The sequence below is a fragment of the Euprymna scolopes genome, chromosome 11, assembly GCF_053919585.1.
Source record: "Euprymna scolopes isolate OS-2025 chromosome 11, ASM5391958v1, whole genome shotgun sequence".
Lineage (NCBI taxonomy): Eukaryota > Metazoa > Mollusca > Cephalopoda > Sepiida > Sepiolidae > Euprymna > Euprymna scolopes.
The window spans coordinates 54,784,636-54,801,127 of NC_136492.1; the positions used below are offsets into that span (position 1 = coordinate 54,784,636).

General features: G+C 32.8%; 1 protein-coding gene across 7 annotated transcripts in view; it reads left to right on the top strand.

Moving 5' to 3' along the window:
• Nucleotides 1-16,492, top strand: part of LOC145287853 (protocadherin Fat 3-like) — a 1,926,363-nt gene that overhangs the window by 1,126,919 nt on the left and 782,952 nt on the right. The gene's annotated exons all lie outside the window — the stretch shown is intronic.

Here is a 16,492-nt window from a genome sequence, read left to right on the forward strand (position 1 = left end):
TAAGACCTAGAAGAAAAAAACAACACAGGCCAAATTCACTTTCCACCTTCTGCAAGACATCTAGGATAGTGAAATAAACTATAGAACCAATTTCTTGTCTTGGTGTGAAATAAATCTTTGTCCCCAAAAACAGGTATTAAGTCTCCCTCCCAAACGAGAATTTCCAGATGGACCAACAAAATGGCAGAAGGTATGTTCAAATGACATGTCACACACATATTCACACTTAACAGCATATGAACATATGTAATAGAAAGACCACTAGATGATCACACACAAACGACATTAACTCTGATAAGATAATCGAACACACAATCTTTTATAAATAGACATGTTTTAATATATCATCTCCATTCCAATTTTAACCAATATACAACAAACGCTCATTTTATGATACGACAACGTAACAACTGATCACATATAATCATAGAAGATGTATAAAGACACAGAAATGGGTATGCTTGATCTGGCAAAATGATGATTTATTAAAATTGTGGGGTCTGCGTACGCGCCTGGTCCACAAAGTATGGAAATAATACATTTACAAATTAAAAAAAAATGTTTACAAGTGTTTTTGATATAGATATACATAATAATACTTTTATAAGTATGTTTTAACTTAAATAGGGATGGTGTAATAAATTTGTGGGGTCTGCGTTCGCGCCTGGCCTCCATAGAATGGAAATAGGCACACTTTGATGATTATGTTTCAGTTTGAAGAAATATGGTATAATAAAATTATGGGGTGTTCATTCGCGCATGACCTCCATAGAATGAAAATATGTCACAAAGTTTAACAAGGTTTCTTAATATAGATCCACAGAATATTGTGATAAGTGTTTCAGTGTGAACAGGTATGGTATAATAAATTATGGGGGTTATCTATTTTATTTTTACTTTCATCATATTTTGCTTTGGTTTTGATACCCCAAATTCGAAGCTATCTCTTTACAACCCTTCCTTTTCATAACCTATCATCTATATATATATATAAAAGCGAAAATGTGTGTATGTATGTATGTGTTTTCACTCTTTGTGTATGTCAAAAGGCTTTTTTGACCGTGATTCTCGGTTGGCTCGCTCCTTAAAACTTTTTATATGCTGTCTAAATAATAAGATCTACGACTAAGGAACTCGGTCGCAGCTATCTTTAATTTACCCGATTTTTACAAGTTATTTTCAAGATATTTTTTGGTCGCCGTGTAGCGGAGAAACAGAAACTGGCTTCCGGCGCAAAACTAGGTCAAACATCAAGCGACTTAACGTTCTCACATGTTAATTTCAATTTATAAACGTCAACTTAACACACTTATCAGTTAATCTATTCACATGGCCGAGATGGTTAGGTCGTAGTGTTTGTTTTTTCCATTTGCTTTCCACCTCCGCGTCAAAGGTTCGAGGTTCAAGCCTACCTTTCTACTAAAACGTTTTTTTTTTCTTTTACACCCCCAAACACCCAGCCAACGTTTTTTTTTTTAACAGGGTTTTGTTTATCTACCTCCCCACCCCAACACATGCACACCTCCAAATACCCGGGCAACGCCGGGTACCCCCCGCTAATACTTTCATAAATCAGTCCATTTTCTGTAGGCTGTTTTTGAATCCAGTCAACGACGGGTACATTTGCTAGTATATATATATATATATATATATATATATATATATATATATATATATATATATAAACGATAATGAGAAGCGACCATGTGTAGAAGAGTTGTTGATTCGAAACTGTCGTTACCATGTTTTAATTTTTGTAATAAAATTTATAAATAAATAGTACGCTCTCATTTGAAATTGTATTTTTTAATAAACGATAGCTTTGCTGGATTTCTTTCCCCTCTTCTTAACATATATATATATATATATATATATATATATATATATATATATATATATATATATATATATATATATAAATTTTCCAAGTTTACAAATGGAATAATTCTGTAAACTTAAGACAATTATTAATTGTTATAGGCCAATTTAAACCAGATGAAAACATTAAATATTCGAGATGGAGCGGTGATATATATATAGGATGACCCAAAAAAAAACAAAAGCTAAATGGAGGCCATCTAAAACATATTCTGTAGAACGGAGAAAAAAAGGCCAAAGACCCGAGTGTTTTGATGTGATGTTTTTAATATAATAACTTGTTATAAACAAAGTTTCATTTCATTCGGACAAAACACTAAAAAACGGGGCCTAATTAGAGTTGGGACCCGTTTTTTTTTTAGTCACCCTGTATGTGTATATATATATATATATATATATATATATATATATATATATAGTTATTGATAGAGCAACATTTCAGCCAGATCTTAGTCGCAGTTTGTGATGAACAGCGAGACAGAAAAAGGGAAATATAATGTAGATATTTATAGGTAGACGTAATCTGTTTGTATTAAATAATATTTCTATGCATACGAGTTGATAAGAATATTGTATACGCTGTTTCTGTTTCTACTCTAAAGTAAATTGTTGATAATAGAGCTGAAGGGTGTTGTGGAAATTTCAACTATTTGGTTTGTAACGAGTACATCTAATCGGTTATCATGCACACCGGAACGCAGTTAAATATACTCATCGTCGTCACCCATGTTTCTTCGCCGACGCTGCTGAATTTCTGTTATATAGTCCGCTTCATTGACGAGTGGATATATGAACCGGTTCTGCTCCAAAACCATATCTATATGATATAAAGGACAAAGATCTGTTTAATGTATGCATGTTTGTATGTCTACCTAAAACTTTCCACAGAAGCGACGGATTTTCACGTGATCGGTATCGTTTTGAAGTTCGACCCGTCTAACGACAAATATCGAAAATTTGGCTAAAACCATTAATTCCTTCACCCTCCACTGAGCACTTTTTTACAGGGAGGGATAGAAAAAACATCGCTCCTTCATGACAATTTAACCAAACACGCATGCGCAAAATACGTTCTTTCTTGAGTTTGTTTAAATATAAAAAACGACATAATTTCGCTTACGCGATCATAGACCAGTCGTTATAGTGGCAGCGTCGTCATCTTAAGATTGCACGTTCGAACGTAGATATCAAACATATATTTTTTGATTTTTAAAGTTTTAATATTGAGACAGGATTATTTATGCCATTTTTACGTACGTTTTTTTTTATTTTTCCATTACGTTCTGGGGTTTTTTTTGTTTGTTTTTCCGATGTTTTTAAAGAAGTTTTAACATTTAAACAAGATTATTTATGCCATTTTTTTTGTTCACTTATTTTTTATTTTGCATCACGTTCTTGTTTTTTGTTTGTTTGTTTGTTTGTTTTTTGTTTTTGTTTTTCCGATTAAAAAGGTTATAATATTTAAACAGGGTTATCAGGTTCGCTTATCCTTTATTTTCCATTCTGTGAAATTTCAGGCATCCTCGATTTTTGTGATATTTTCACAATGGTGAATTCATTCATTAATCCCCAAATATCATGTTTTTAAAGAGTTTTAAAAATGCATGATATGAGCACGGCTTCCGATGGCAAAATTCAAATATATTACACTTGTATTAAATTAAATTAATGAAAATTGTCTGAATTTTAATTGCTTCTAATGAATGCTTAAACTGAAGCCTTAATTTCAAGCTTATTTCTATAATAAAAATCATGTTTTAAGTTGAATCAAAATTCGTGTATGGATTTTACACAACAAGTTTAATATTTTTTTTTCAAAAGCTGATATAAAACGATGCAAAACTGCTTTTCTAGAATATATATATATATATATATATATATATGCATATATACTTAAGTAATTGAATTCATTCAAGACGTAACGAAAAAAAAAAAAAAAAAAAAACATCTACGTAAATCGCGATATATCCGAACAGTCAGCGAGGTGAACGAGGGGTAAAGATTTAGGCTTCTTACCATTTCTCGCTAGATACAGCCACTGATGAGTCGTAGACGACGAAACACGTGTTAGTGGATAATTATATTTTAAAAATAATATATATATATATATATATATAAGAATAGTATTATAAGATCTGCATATTTATTTTTCATGCAAAGCAGCTCCTCCAACGTTTTAAAATTTCAGTAGATTCATGAACATTTTTTCTGCTTATAATCAAACATTTTTTTTATATCAAAGCAAAGAATTTCTAGTTTTTCATGAGAGTTTATGCACGAAAAAAGTCGGTATTGACATAATAATAAACGTTTGTTTCTACATACCTAAACCGATCTGTAAAAAATCTCCCAAAATATTTACATGCTAGATAAGCTGTTTGGCTTTAAAAAGAAATATTTGGATCTTGGAATGTATCTATTCTGTTTTCTTATCTACATTCTCTTTTATGTTTAACATACATTGACCTTACACTGCTCTTACATTACGTAATTGAACATATTACTTTTTCACATTAACTTTTTTGTAATCTGTTCGCTCGTATATTAAGTGTTGAATAACTACTTTTATACCCTCAACTTAGGAGCGATACAGTTTGGTATTCTATAGCGAAGCGTATTACATTTCCAGTGATCTCGAAAGACCGCAGATATAGATAGAAATTATATTTAATTAATAGCAGAGACGCTATAACGCCATCAGTGTGACAGAACACATACCATTAAAAATGCGTAGTAAAATCGTATATATATATATATATATATATATATATATATATATATATATATATATATATAAAGCGTAGGTCTCTACTGATTATGCACACAGATATATATTTGGAGTTATTGATTAAGAGATAGGGAAATGTTAGGAAAGAAAGCAAAAATCGATGAATAGCGCGATAGTCCAATCGATAACTAAATGGACAAATATTGTTAATTTGGACATGTCTATAGAAGGGAAGCGTGGAATGATGGACAACGCCCGTTAGAACATGGAAAACAGAAAAAATGGGCGGGAAAAGTAAACCCAACATTGCCAAAACAACGAACGAACGGATTCGAGCGCAAAGAAACTTATTAAAACAAAGCACAGTGAAAAAGAGTCGAACTTGAGGATGCCGTCTACCAAGTTCCAGGTTTACACGAGCAAATCTAAAACCGTGTTTTATTTTTCTTCTGAATTTTCAATCGACTAAGAGAATGAATAGGAATATCTGGAAATGCTTTCATGAATGGTTCGATCGATGGATGAATAAAACGCGTTGAAGAGTACGAGGAGGTTCGAAGAGTAATGGTCTCTATTTTATATTCGTCCGGAACTGATTAGAGGGGGTTGCAGTGTTATGATGACTGAACCTATGCATTCATGATCTGAAATTTTAATATCTCTGTTGCAGATATTGACGGTGTGAGACTCTAAGAAACGGACCCCTTTCATGGATGTGCGTTAGAAGCAGAAATACGTCTTTTAATTCTTGACAAAAGTGCATTGAGAATGATGGTGACTATGTCGAAAAGTAAATTGTGGAACACTCTCGTGTTAATGGTATCACACCTGTCCTCGTAGCTCCTCAACTTTTTTAAGTTTAGAAAATGAGGCTTTATCTGGAACGACCTTCGTATGACGATGCGCGCTCCATGCCCCCATGCACAGCCATCGTTCATTACTGGTAAAAATGCATTGAGACTTGTAAGGACTATGTAGAAAAAAAAATTCTGAATAACAAAATGTTGCTCGTTTTAATGATACCACTGTTATCTTCGTAGCTCTATCTACTTTTGAGTTAAAAAAAAGTAGGAGGCTTTACTTTTGGAACCACTCTCGTATTATGACAACAAATAGCAACAAGAAAAACTGACATAGTGTCATAAGTAGGATAGTATTTCAATTATTAGCCACCATCGCTTGTTCCCTTTGGTAAGATCGCTTTCAGTTGATGCTTGTCGTCAGTGAACAAATTTGATTCCCTGGAGCAAATTAGATTTTCTGAAATGAATTTACTTGACCGTACGTCCAGTGTCACAAAAAAAACATCATCGCAAACAATAATAACGATAATAATAATAAGAAGAAGAAGAAGAAGAAGAAGAAGAACGAATTACGAATAATAACGATAATAAGAACGAATTATCTCCCTTTATAGGAGCTCTTTATGCGTAAAAAAAATCAATAAAACTATTTCCTCTCCAAAAATAAAAAAAAAACATAGCTGTCTGTTTGCGGTTTCAAATTGACTATTTTATTTCATACTTTTTTTTAAGTTCACGTTGAAAGGAGACATTAAGTTTTTTTTTTTTTATTATAATTTCTTTTTTAAAATTTAAATGTGTAAGTGAACTGATATCTGTTCCTTTATAATTTATATAAAAACTTATTCAAAAAAAAAGACACAAACAAAACAATGTTGTGTGTGGACCTTTCATTGAAAGAAATGTATTTATTAAAGCAGTTTTTAGCTTTAAAGGGTTAAAAAAAATTGCTAAATTTTTTTTTAAGCAGCCGTTTTTTTGTTTGTTTTTTTTTTTTTTTTCATTTTATTTGTGTTTTAAAAATTTTCAGCTACTATGGAATTTCCACGGGTTCTGCTAGTCTAAATATTAATACCCGAGTATCTTTAACGCAGATTCGTACGTGTGTCACTGTTTCCAAATTATAAATTAATCGATAAGGAGACTCTATTTATGAAAAGTGAGGATGGAAAGTGATAACAGACTACAAACATTAAATTAGTATATACAGATTCTAATTTAATGTTCGTAATATATGAGGGCTGTGATAACATCATATTCTTTTCATTGTTTTGACTCTTAAGTATATATCCATTAATATCATATATTTTTATATAGACGGATGTGGTTTTCGGTTGATTGACTGTGTCTTACTGTGCCGCATATATACTTGAGTCAAAAGAGTGTAAAAAATATTCTATTGTCATAGCCCTAGTTATCACCTTCTTTCCTCTATTTTAATAAATAGGATCTCCCGATCACCAAAGACGCAATGTAATAAAAGAAAAATAAATGATGTCACTTCAAGACCATACATGAAACTAAAATATACCTTCTTGTTCTTCTAACATCCAAGGGTAATACCTGTTCTGTCTACAGAAGGTATAATTATATTGTGAGGTATCCGTTGGTGCCGGGCATCCATATAATGGAAATATGTGACAGATTCCTATAAAAATATTGGAGATTACCCGTAATAATTAGATATAATCTGGCACTATATTAAACTGATTACTCAGATAAGTAATTTTACAGTTTGAACAAAAGGGATACAATAATATCGCGAGGTTTCTATTCATGTTGAACGTCCATAAAATGCCTACTAACAGTATATTACATATGAAAAATGCCGCTGTAGAATTCCGATAGGTCCTACTAGTTATTATTATTATCATTATTATTATTATTATTATTATTATTAGAAATGTACGTTTGTTTACCTACTTGTGTCTACCAGTCGTTGAAAAATAAAATAAAAAAAACTGTGTTCAATTATTCGTATATGATTAGTTGTTTATCATATGTATTTATTTTTAATTAAGAGTACGAATTTAACGTTAAATATTTTTATGCTTTTATGCTATTAGCTGTTGAATGATAAAATCTGTTCGCAACGATCATAAACATACGCAACTTGTTCAGTTAGTATATAACTAATCTTTTTAATATATGAATCTTTAATTGACAGTCAGTAATCTTTAATTGACAGTCAGTAATCTTTAATTGGCAGTCAGTAATCTTTAATTGAGAGTCAGTAATCTTTAATTGACAGTAATCTTTAATTAACAGTCAGTAATCTTTAATTAACAGTCAGTAATCTTTAATTGACAGTCAGTAATCTTTAATTGACAGTCAGTAATCTTTAATTGACAGTCAGTAATCTTGAATTGACAGCCAGTTGAGAAAAAAAAAACGTTTTCATATGTATATTCAACACAACGTTTGCCATGATTGTTCGAATGTTCCATAATTGTCCGAAAGACAAAAGTATTGTATATCTCATTGCTAAACACTCAGCAGTCTAAGATGTAAATGAATCCGAAAGAAAAAGAGTAGCCCCTTCCCCGCCTATTGAACATTTACGAATCCGATGCAGTTGATGTAACAATATTTAGAAGCTAGGCTAGGCGATTCCAGAGTGGTGACACGTGTGAGTGACAGACTACTTCAGACTTTACGACATAGGCATCAAAAGTGGCTGGCAAAACTGCGTTGAGAATTGTGATGACTATGTGGAAAATTAAATTCCGGAGCACAAGAGATCGCTCGTTTTAATGGTACCACTCCCATTTAGTAGTTCGTCAACATTTTAGTGATTTAAAAAAATAGAAGGTTTTGCTTTTGGAACGACCCTTATATATATATATATATATATATATATATATATATATATATTGCATTCGAGAAAAGCAGTAACGTTCTAAAATGTCTTGCGTAGTTCGTATTGGACGGACTTTGTTAACGGTGTCCACGAACATGCTGATTTTAATATTTGAATTTTTGATCGAATTTTCATGGACTCTATGCATTTTAACTTATCGCCGGTTAATGTACATTTTAGTTGTCATGTTTATTTCTCATTTTCGCTCCTTCGCACTTTTACTTCAACACCTGATGATGATTCGTGGAGATATCGAAAGCGCTCGTTACAGCAACGATTATGGAACTTTTATTAATATTTTTGATTCTGATACAAAATCATACGGACTATCGAAAAAATTAAAAAAAAAAAAGAAGAGCAATACAGCAAAGTGTCTCTTTTGCATTTAATGATATTTGGTTGAATACATAATTCTTTATGTAAATACAGTCATATCTTGCTACGATGTGCACTGTCAACGACCATTGTGGAAATTCAATTTTTGGATATCTTCCTACCCGAAAGAAAGAAATATATATATATATATATATATATATATATATATATATATATATATATGTGTGTGTGTGTGTGTGTGTATTTTAAAGCACTCAACAATGTGTAGTGTTTTTTCTTCAAAAATAATAATTTTATGCTTTGACTAACAGGGAGATCCGAAGTTGTCCGGGATCGAAAAAGGATCAACATATTTCCCACCCTCCTATACTTTAGTCATCGAAATCGGCGAAATCGCCTATTTAAAAATCAAATCCATTGATTGCCTGCTCTAGTTGGTGACCCATCACGGTGTACCGGGAGTAGGCTTCACATTCCTCCCAGCGATGACTTAGTCCACAATACTTTTTAGTTTGCTTTGCACTGTAGAGAATCTAATGTTGATTTTATTTGTAAATAATGGCTTCACATAATGTTTAAATGCAAACATCAAGTATCATGGTTTAAGTGTGCTTTACAAAGAAACATTCATTTCGAACGCGCTTATGTCTTATAAAAGAACCAACTGTTGATTTTATGAAATCAGTTGAATTAAAAGTAAAGGTACAATAGACAAGTAGCATTGTTCAATTGTGTTTTGAAAGAATTATTAATTTCCAACACGCCCCTGTCTTATAAAAGAATCTACAGTTGATTATAAGATGGGCAGTTCTGCTTGCGCGATGATTAAACTTCTCAAATGCACTTGGATTGCGGGGTTGTATACAAGTGTCAAAATCGGACTTCCTCCTTTAATCGGATTTTCTTTTTTCAATTATCGATTTTCTATACTTACCAGACGCAACCCGATACAAAACCTACGTAAGAACACTTCCAGACACATCCAGTACCATCGTGTGAAATTGCTCCAAAAAATCGGCCAAGCTGTTTCTGAGTCTGTAGGAAATACACTCATACATACACAAATGCGAAGTCCCCTTTTTATAATGATAGACATATTTTTGTGATATATTTTGATATATAGCGAAAGCGAAAACTGGGGAAGAATATTTGTTTTGCGTTATTTTTGATGAGGGTGTGCTCTAGTTTAGTAGAATATTAGATTCGGCCTCTGTTTCATAGTCGATCGATGGAAACACAAGTTACACATCGGCAAATTTTTCATCCATTTTTTCTCACCCCCCCCCCTCCGCCATTGTTTCCTCTGCAACTAAACTCGTCTTCTTCTCTACTCGCCACTGCCCCCTTTTTTTTCTCCGTCCTCATCTAGAGTTGTTACCACCGGACACATCCCTTCCAAACAACAGCACACCCAACACCGCCCCCATCAGCATCACGCCTCGTTGATCAAAGGGGTGAAAATGGATTAATGCAACATATCCCATTATCTGTGTTGCATATTGTTAAAGCTATGGGCGTGTATGCATCAGTGTGCATGGTCAGACAAATATACAGAGAATCGGGGAATATGTAGATATATAAGATTTGAAGAAGATACAATTAAATTAAATATGTTTGAACAGGCAGATATGTGTGTGTAATATATATATATATATATATATATATTATATAATATATATATATATATATTATATAATATATAAACATATATATATATATATTATATAATATATATTATTTAATATATATACATATATATATATTATATAATATATATTATATAATATATATATACATATATATATATATTATATTATATATATTATATAATATATATATATATTATATAATATATATTATATAATATATATACATATACATACATATATATATATATATATATATATATATATATATATATAAGTTTGAACTAAATAAGATATTGGCTTAGCACATTATTTATATTAGATTCAAAATTTAGACGTTCTAAAGCGGTTTGTAATATTTTATTTCGTACGAGCAGAGAGAACTTGGTAATATATGGCCTTTGAATTTGTATATATAGTGTCTTAGCAGGCCAGCTTCAGTTTTGGTGCTTCGGTTGTTAAGGGAACTTAAGTGTCTACTAGACACTATGATAGAGTGTATAAGATCATTCTGTAAATGGCTTTCTCAGGACAACTTGGCATAAGGATACTTTTCAATACAAATATTAGGTTGGTACTAAAATAATGTTGTTTGACGTTCAACTTTATATATAAAAACATTATTTTTGCACCAATGTAATAAAACTCTGACTAAATATTCCAAACTACAAAGTAGTCGTGGACCAAATAATATCTCCTCGGTATGGTTTACCTGCGGTTGCTCATGCTTGAAATGGTGAATCTTCATCAAGTGAGGTATCTTATGCTAGGAACCTTCATGAATTGAGGTTGCATATAGTAAAACACTAGTCTGGATACTCCACCAGGCTAGCTGTAATCTTGTCCGGAAATCCAGCAAGTCCAAGAGACTGCAAGAAAGATATACTGTAACACATTTAAATGGTCAACTGGGGGAAGGAAAATTATTGTTCTTAACATTATTAATTCAACTTTGAGGAGTAAAGGAGATTTAATAAATATATCGGAAAATCTATGTATTCTATATAGAAATTAAGAATTAGCTCCTAGGAAAGGGCCCCTTAATTTTTGAGAACCTTGACTAAAGTAAAATAAAGCCGAAAAGATTTCATTCAACATATACTGCTACTTATCCTTATGACTAAAATTGTTCCAATTCTGATTCGAATCCATTACATGATTTGGGATATTTTAAGGCTCAAGATTAAGGTTTCTTTAGAAGAAACTGCTATTCAGGGAAACTTAACGTATTTTTATCTATTACTACGTGTCAAATTTAATACAAATTTAAAACATTTGAATTTTCAAATGGAAGATTATGCCTATAGCCTGTTACGTAAAACCCTGTAAGTACCTAAAGTAAGTGATATTTGGAAATATTTATTCATAACTATTATAAAATATCACAGAAGTCAGAATATAAATCTTCTCGAAGGGTTTCTGTTAACATTCTTTTTTTTTCCTCTTTTTACGTGAACAATTTCCCCCACTCTATATCTGTGCCTAAATCAAAACGTGGATTCCATGAACAAAGCTTCTTTCTCAGAACTGCACGCCTGTCGAACTCTGTTCCGTCTGCCTGCTTCCCACCGGACTACAACTTGGATGTCTTCAAGTCCAGCGTTAACAAATTCCTAATGAACCGCCCCCTTAAGTAAACACTTCATCAAATCTCTACCCTAACGTAATGTACTTGCAATAACCCTTATCCCTGAGTGGCTTCCGGGCCTTGATAAGTGGTGATCACTGTGTAAAAAAAAACGTGAAACTAAATATACCTCACGTTGCCCCCACTTATGTCTGACAGAATTGTTCAAAATTCATAATTATCGGTTTAAGACTGAATCCAATACAAACGTACAGACATATATTGCATATGCACATGTCTAACTTTATATAGATACTCGTAGGGAGATTCAACGTTGCCCGCGAGTGAATTATTATCAACGAATGTTCCACACTTCCAATACTTTTATAGCCCCCGACAAAAGGAGTGTGGACCTGTAAATTCACTCTTGTCCGTTCGACCGTTCGTCCGTTCGCATTTTTCTCAATAACTATGCTTTGGATTTTTTGGAAATTTTGCACAAACATAAAACATGATATGAGTAAAAAAGGTAACAAAACGGGTTTTCCGGGAAATCTCCGGTTGCTCCACCCAGGAGTGACTTTCGGGCTAAAATGGCTAAAATTGACACTTCTGTGCATATTAAAAAAAAATTGATGCCTTGGATTTTTATAAAACTTTCTGAAAATGTTTTAACTAACTGATTTCTATATAATTTTGTTTGTCTATGCTTCGCGATAACTCTTCAGTGTGTCCCAGACGCTCTTTTAGGGCTAATAAAAACACTCCACTTTTGGGACTATTTTACCCTATTTGTCCAAAATTTTCTGTGTATGACTATTAGCAGTTTTGAATTTTGCTGAACTCGAATTAAAATATGTAAAAGCCTTGGGGACTTTGGGGGCTAAATGGGGAGGGGTGGGCAAATGGTGGACCTAGTAATTTTTTTTTTTTTTTTTTTTGCAATGTGCAGAACTCAAATGTACATATATTAAGGCCTAAAACTGCACAGTTTGTTCATTTTCACCAGGATTTGAAGTCCCCTGGGCCCTTTTGGGGTTAAATGCCTCGTTCACTCACGGGGGACCATGCATGCTTCATTTGTTGCGATCATAATTGGTGAAATCGCCCATTTTTCAATCAAATGGATTGATTATCTGCGCTAGTCGGGGACTCACTGCGGTACACCGGGAGGAAGCTACACATGAACCACCACTCGCAGTGATTCTGTCCACAATGCATTGTAGTCTACATTGCACTGTAGAAAACTTACAGTTAATTTTGTAAAATTATTTTTTGGCTTGAATGGAAGTTCAACGTACAAAAGTCAAGTATCACTGTTCAGTTGTGTTCTAAACAGATACATTTATTTCAAATGCGCCCCTGTATTATCGAAGAAGCTACTGTTAATTTTATATGCTAGGCCCTTCTGCTTGTGCAGTGATAAGACTTCTCAAATGCGCTTTTCATGCTAAGCTGTACAAGATCAAAATCGGATTGTTTCTTCTTTTCATATGTTTTTTTTTCAATTACAAATTTTCGATATTGGAGGCATTCCAAAATTAAATATATCTAAATAACATTCTCATACACATGAAGTACACTTGTGTGAAATTAAAAAAAAAATTGTCCAGCCGTTTCGGAGACCAGAGGAACGAACTCACAGATTCACACAAAGTGCCTTTTATATATAATTAAGTATAAATTTAGAGAGAGGATGAGACGGAGAAAAACAGAGTATGAAGATATATGTCTAGTAATGTACCAGTGAGAGTACATTGTGTATATTGATTAGGATAATATAAGTTAGGGTCCAATTTATTCTTCTGTATTTCAGGTTTGTCTCTTACTCGGCAATGCCCAACTGAAGGGGAAAATTGCTTCAAAACCTCGGGCGTTCATTTGTTTCTTTTTTCATCTTCCAAATCTCGCGAAATTCCGCGTATTTTAGCCGTTTTTTCCTTTCTTTCCTTCTCGGGCGTTTTTTTTATGTATTTTTTTTTTTTTTTTTTGCATCACTGTCCGCCCGTGTGAGCTGTTCAGTTGTAACTCAGCGTGTCCGTTTCTGTTTTGGAACCTTCTTGCTGTTGAATTCAAGCCAAGCGCCCGGATATAGCTTATCGATCTGCGTTAATCAGACGATATATTGGCTGCACGGAAACCTATAATCCGATAAAGCTAACTTCGTGCTTTTGCACACACACACACACACACACACACACACACACATATATATATATATATATATATATAAATCAGGCAGAGACTGATTCGCTGTATCAAAGCTTTGTAATATGACTAGTAAGAAGAAAAAGTTGAGTGACGATTGAAACCCGACTGTTTCGACAGCCGTAGCTTCTATCTACTGTGCCTTCAAAACAACAAAGGGACATTCAACTGTACATATAAGTAATGTCAATTGCCGAAGAGTGTTCCATTTCTTTTTATGTAGAGTTTTGCATTGTCAATAGCAGCTGCCGATTTCATTTCTCATGAACGGTGGTGCACAAACCTAGTTTCGTCAGTGTGATATATGGCATAATCACGTTGGCACATCGGTTCTCGTTAGATTCCAAAGTTAAGCAACATTGATCCTGGTCAGTACTAGATGGGTGATAATTTGGGGATAATAGTGACTATATGTAGAAAGATATCGAGTCCACCCAGCAAGAATTGTAAAAAATGTAACGTTGTCACATTCTTCTCAATTTAATATTCCCATGATACTTCCTCCTTCAGAGGAAGCCTGTTCAATCCGCCTGGAGATCAGCCGCTTGTTCGTATGGCTAGATAAGTAAGATTAAAAATTCGATACAGAATCCAAAAATCTCTTGAGGCCCATGGGTTTATTTGTTGCATGGCTTACTTGATTTGTTGCTTGGCTTACTTGAGAACGTGTCGAAAAGAATGGTCTAGTAAGCACGTCCTGTTAAAGTAAAAGAGGGCTTATGTTAAACTTGGCCAGACTTTAATTCATCGTGCTTTCAATCTTCTTATGGTCGTAATGATGCAAACTTTGAAATGTTATAAGTGCTCATAAAATTATAATATATAATATAAATATCACTTGTCTGTTTAAATGTATGTATGTATGTATGTTTATGTCTGCCTAAAACTTTCGACAGTTTATTTTAAATAATTCCATAAATAGTGATTATCTCCCTTTGACTGATAAAGGATTTTTTATTTAAATGTTTCCAACGTTAATAAACTGGCAATTATAAATTTATCAGCATTTCATTTAAAATAATATAAATAATTATTTCAACCATTAAGGGACAACTTTTAACAACATGACAAGGAGATGAACTAAAATAAGAACTAACTTTTAGAACGGGCGGAAAAATATATCATTAATAGAAATGTTAAAATCTTTTCTCTTAACCTTACTTTTCCACCCTATTTTTTATTTTAATTTATATAATTTAATATATATATATATATATATATATATATATATATAATATATATATATATATATATATATATATATATATGTATATTAAAATACCTACAGACATTAGTGTTTCATCCTTCCGGGATTCATCAGTGCAAGGTGACAGTCGGGAGATTCGAACCCGGCCACGAAGTTATATCTGACTCCATTAGCAAGGAACACACGGAACACATCTCACGGCCAACGTCAACCGTGAAAAATGTCCCTGCCATTTAAACATTTACTATTAACTTTCGTAACATCCAGCCATAATGATTTAATGATTATAACATCATGATCTGCGCATGCTTAAATGACCGACTTTCATTTCAGCTTCAAAGTGCTCAACAATAAGAATCGAGTTCTTAAAAGGGGCTGACATTATTATTACTATAATAAATATAACCTATACATGTCTCATTTGATTCACCTTTTATTCCTGTGATTTTACCTGTTCATATTAGGGGTATAACAAACTGCCGGTGGTTTGGTGCTTTTGCACAGTCTTTCGTACAGTTTTCTCATCACATTTCAATCTGCAGCCGATTTCTCGATTGGATAAATCAGAAAGGTGGCGATTAATAAGCTTCTAACGATCACTAAGAGAAAATCGAGGCATATGAACTAAATGTTACGTTGTATAACTCGGAACAACAACAATTACGATTAGAAATACTTTGTTGCGTAAGAGGTGGATATTTTTAGCTGATTTGTTGCCGCAGAGTTTCTTTTTGCCTCCTCGATTTGACGTTAATTTCTTTTAAAATTGACATGAACACTAGGATACTTCAATTAAAAGTCAAATATGAACAGGTAGAATTATAGAGGAATAAAAGGTTAATTAAATGATGTATAGGCTGTTTTAACAGTTACATTCAATTTAGCTTAAATTTTCGGTTTTTGAAAAAATGACAAGTGCGGACTTTCTTTTTGGCACCACTGTAATATATATATATATTCAATGTGTATGTGTTTGTGGATAGATGTGTGTGTGTGCTTGTGGATAGATATGCATGTGAGGACGTACAATGGTGGTGATAGTTTTTTTTTTTTTATTATTAATTTAGTGAGATCTGGAACCCACGTAATTGATTTTAATGTGTCTCTGGGAATTTTTATTAGTCCCCGGATAATTTATTTTATGATTTCTTGGAACGGGCCACGCTCATGGGAATATAAATGAAGTGATTGAAGATGAGGAAAAAAATGCAATATCTAATAAATAAGAACATCGTCTTCATTTGATTGATTCCGGATAA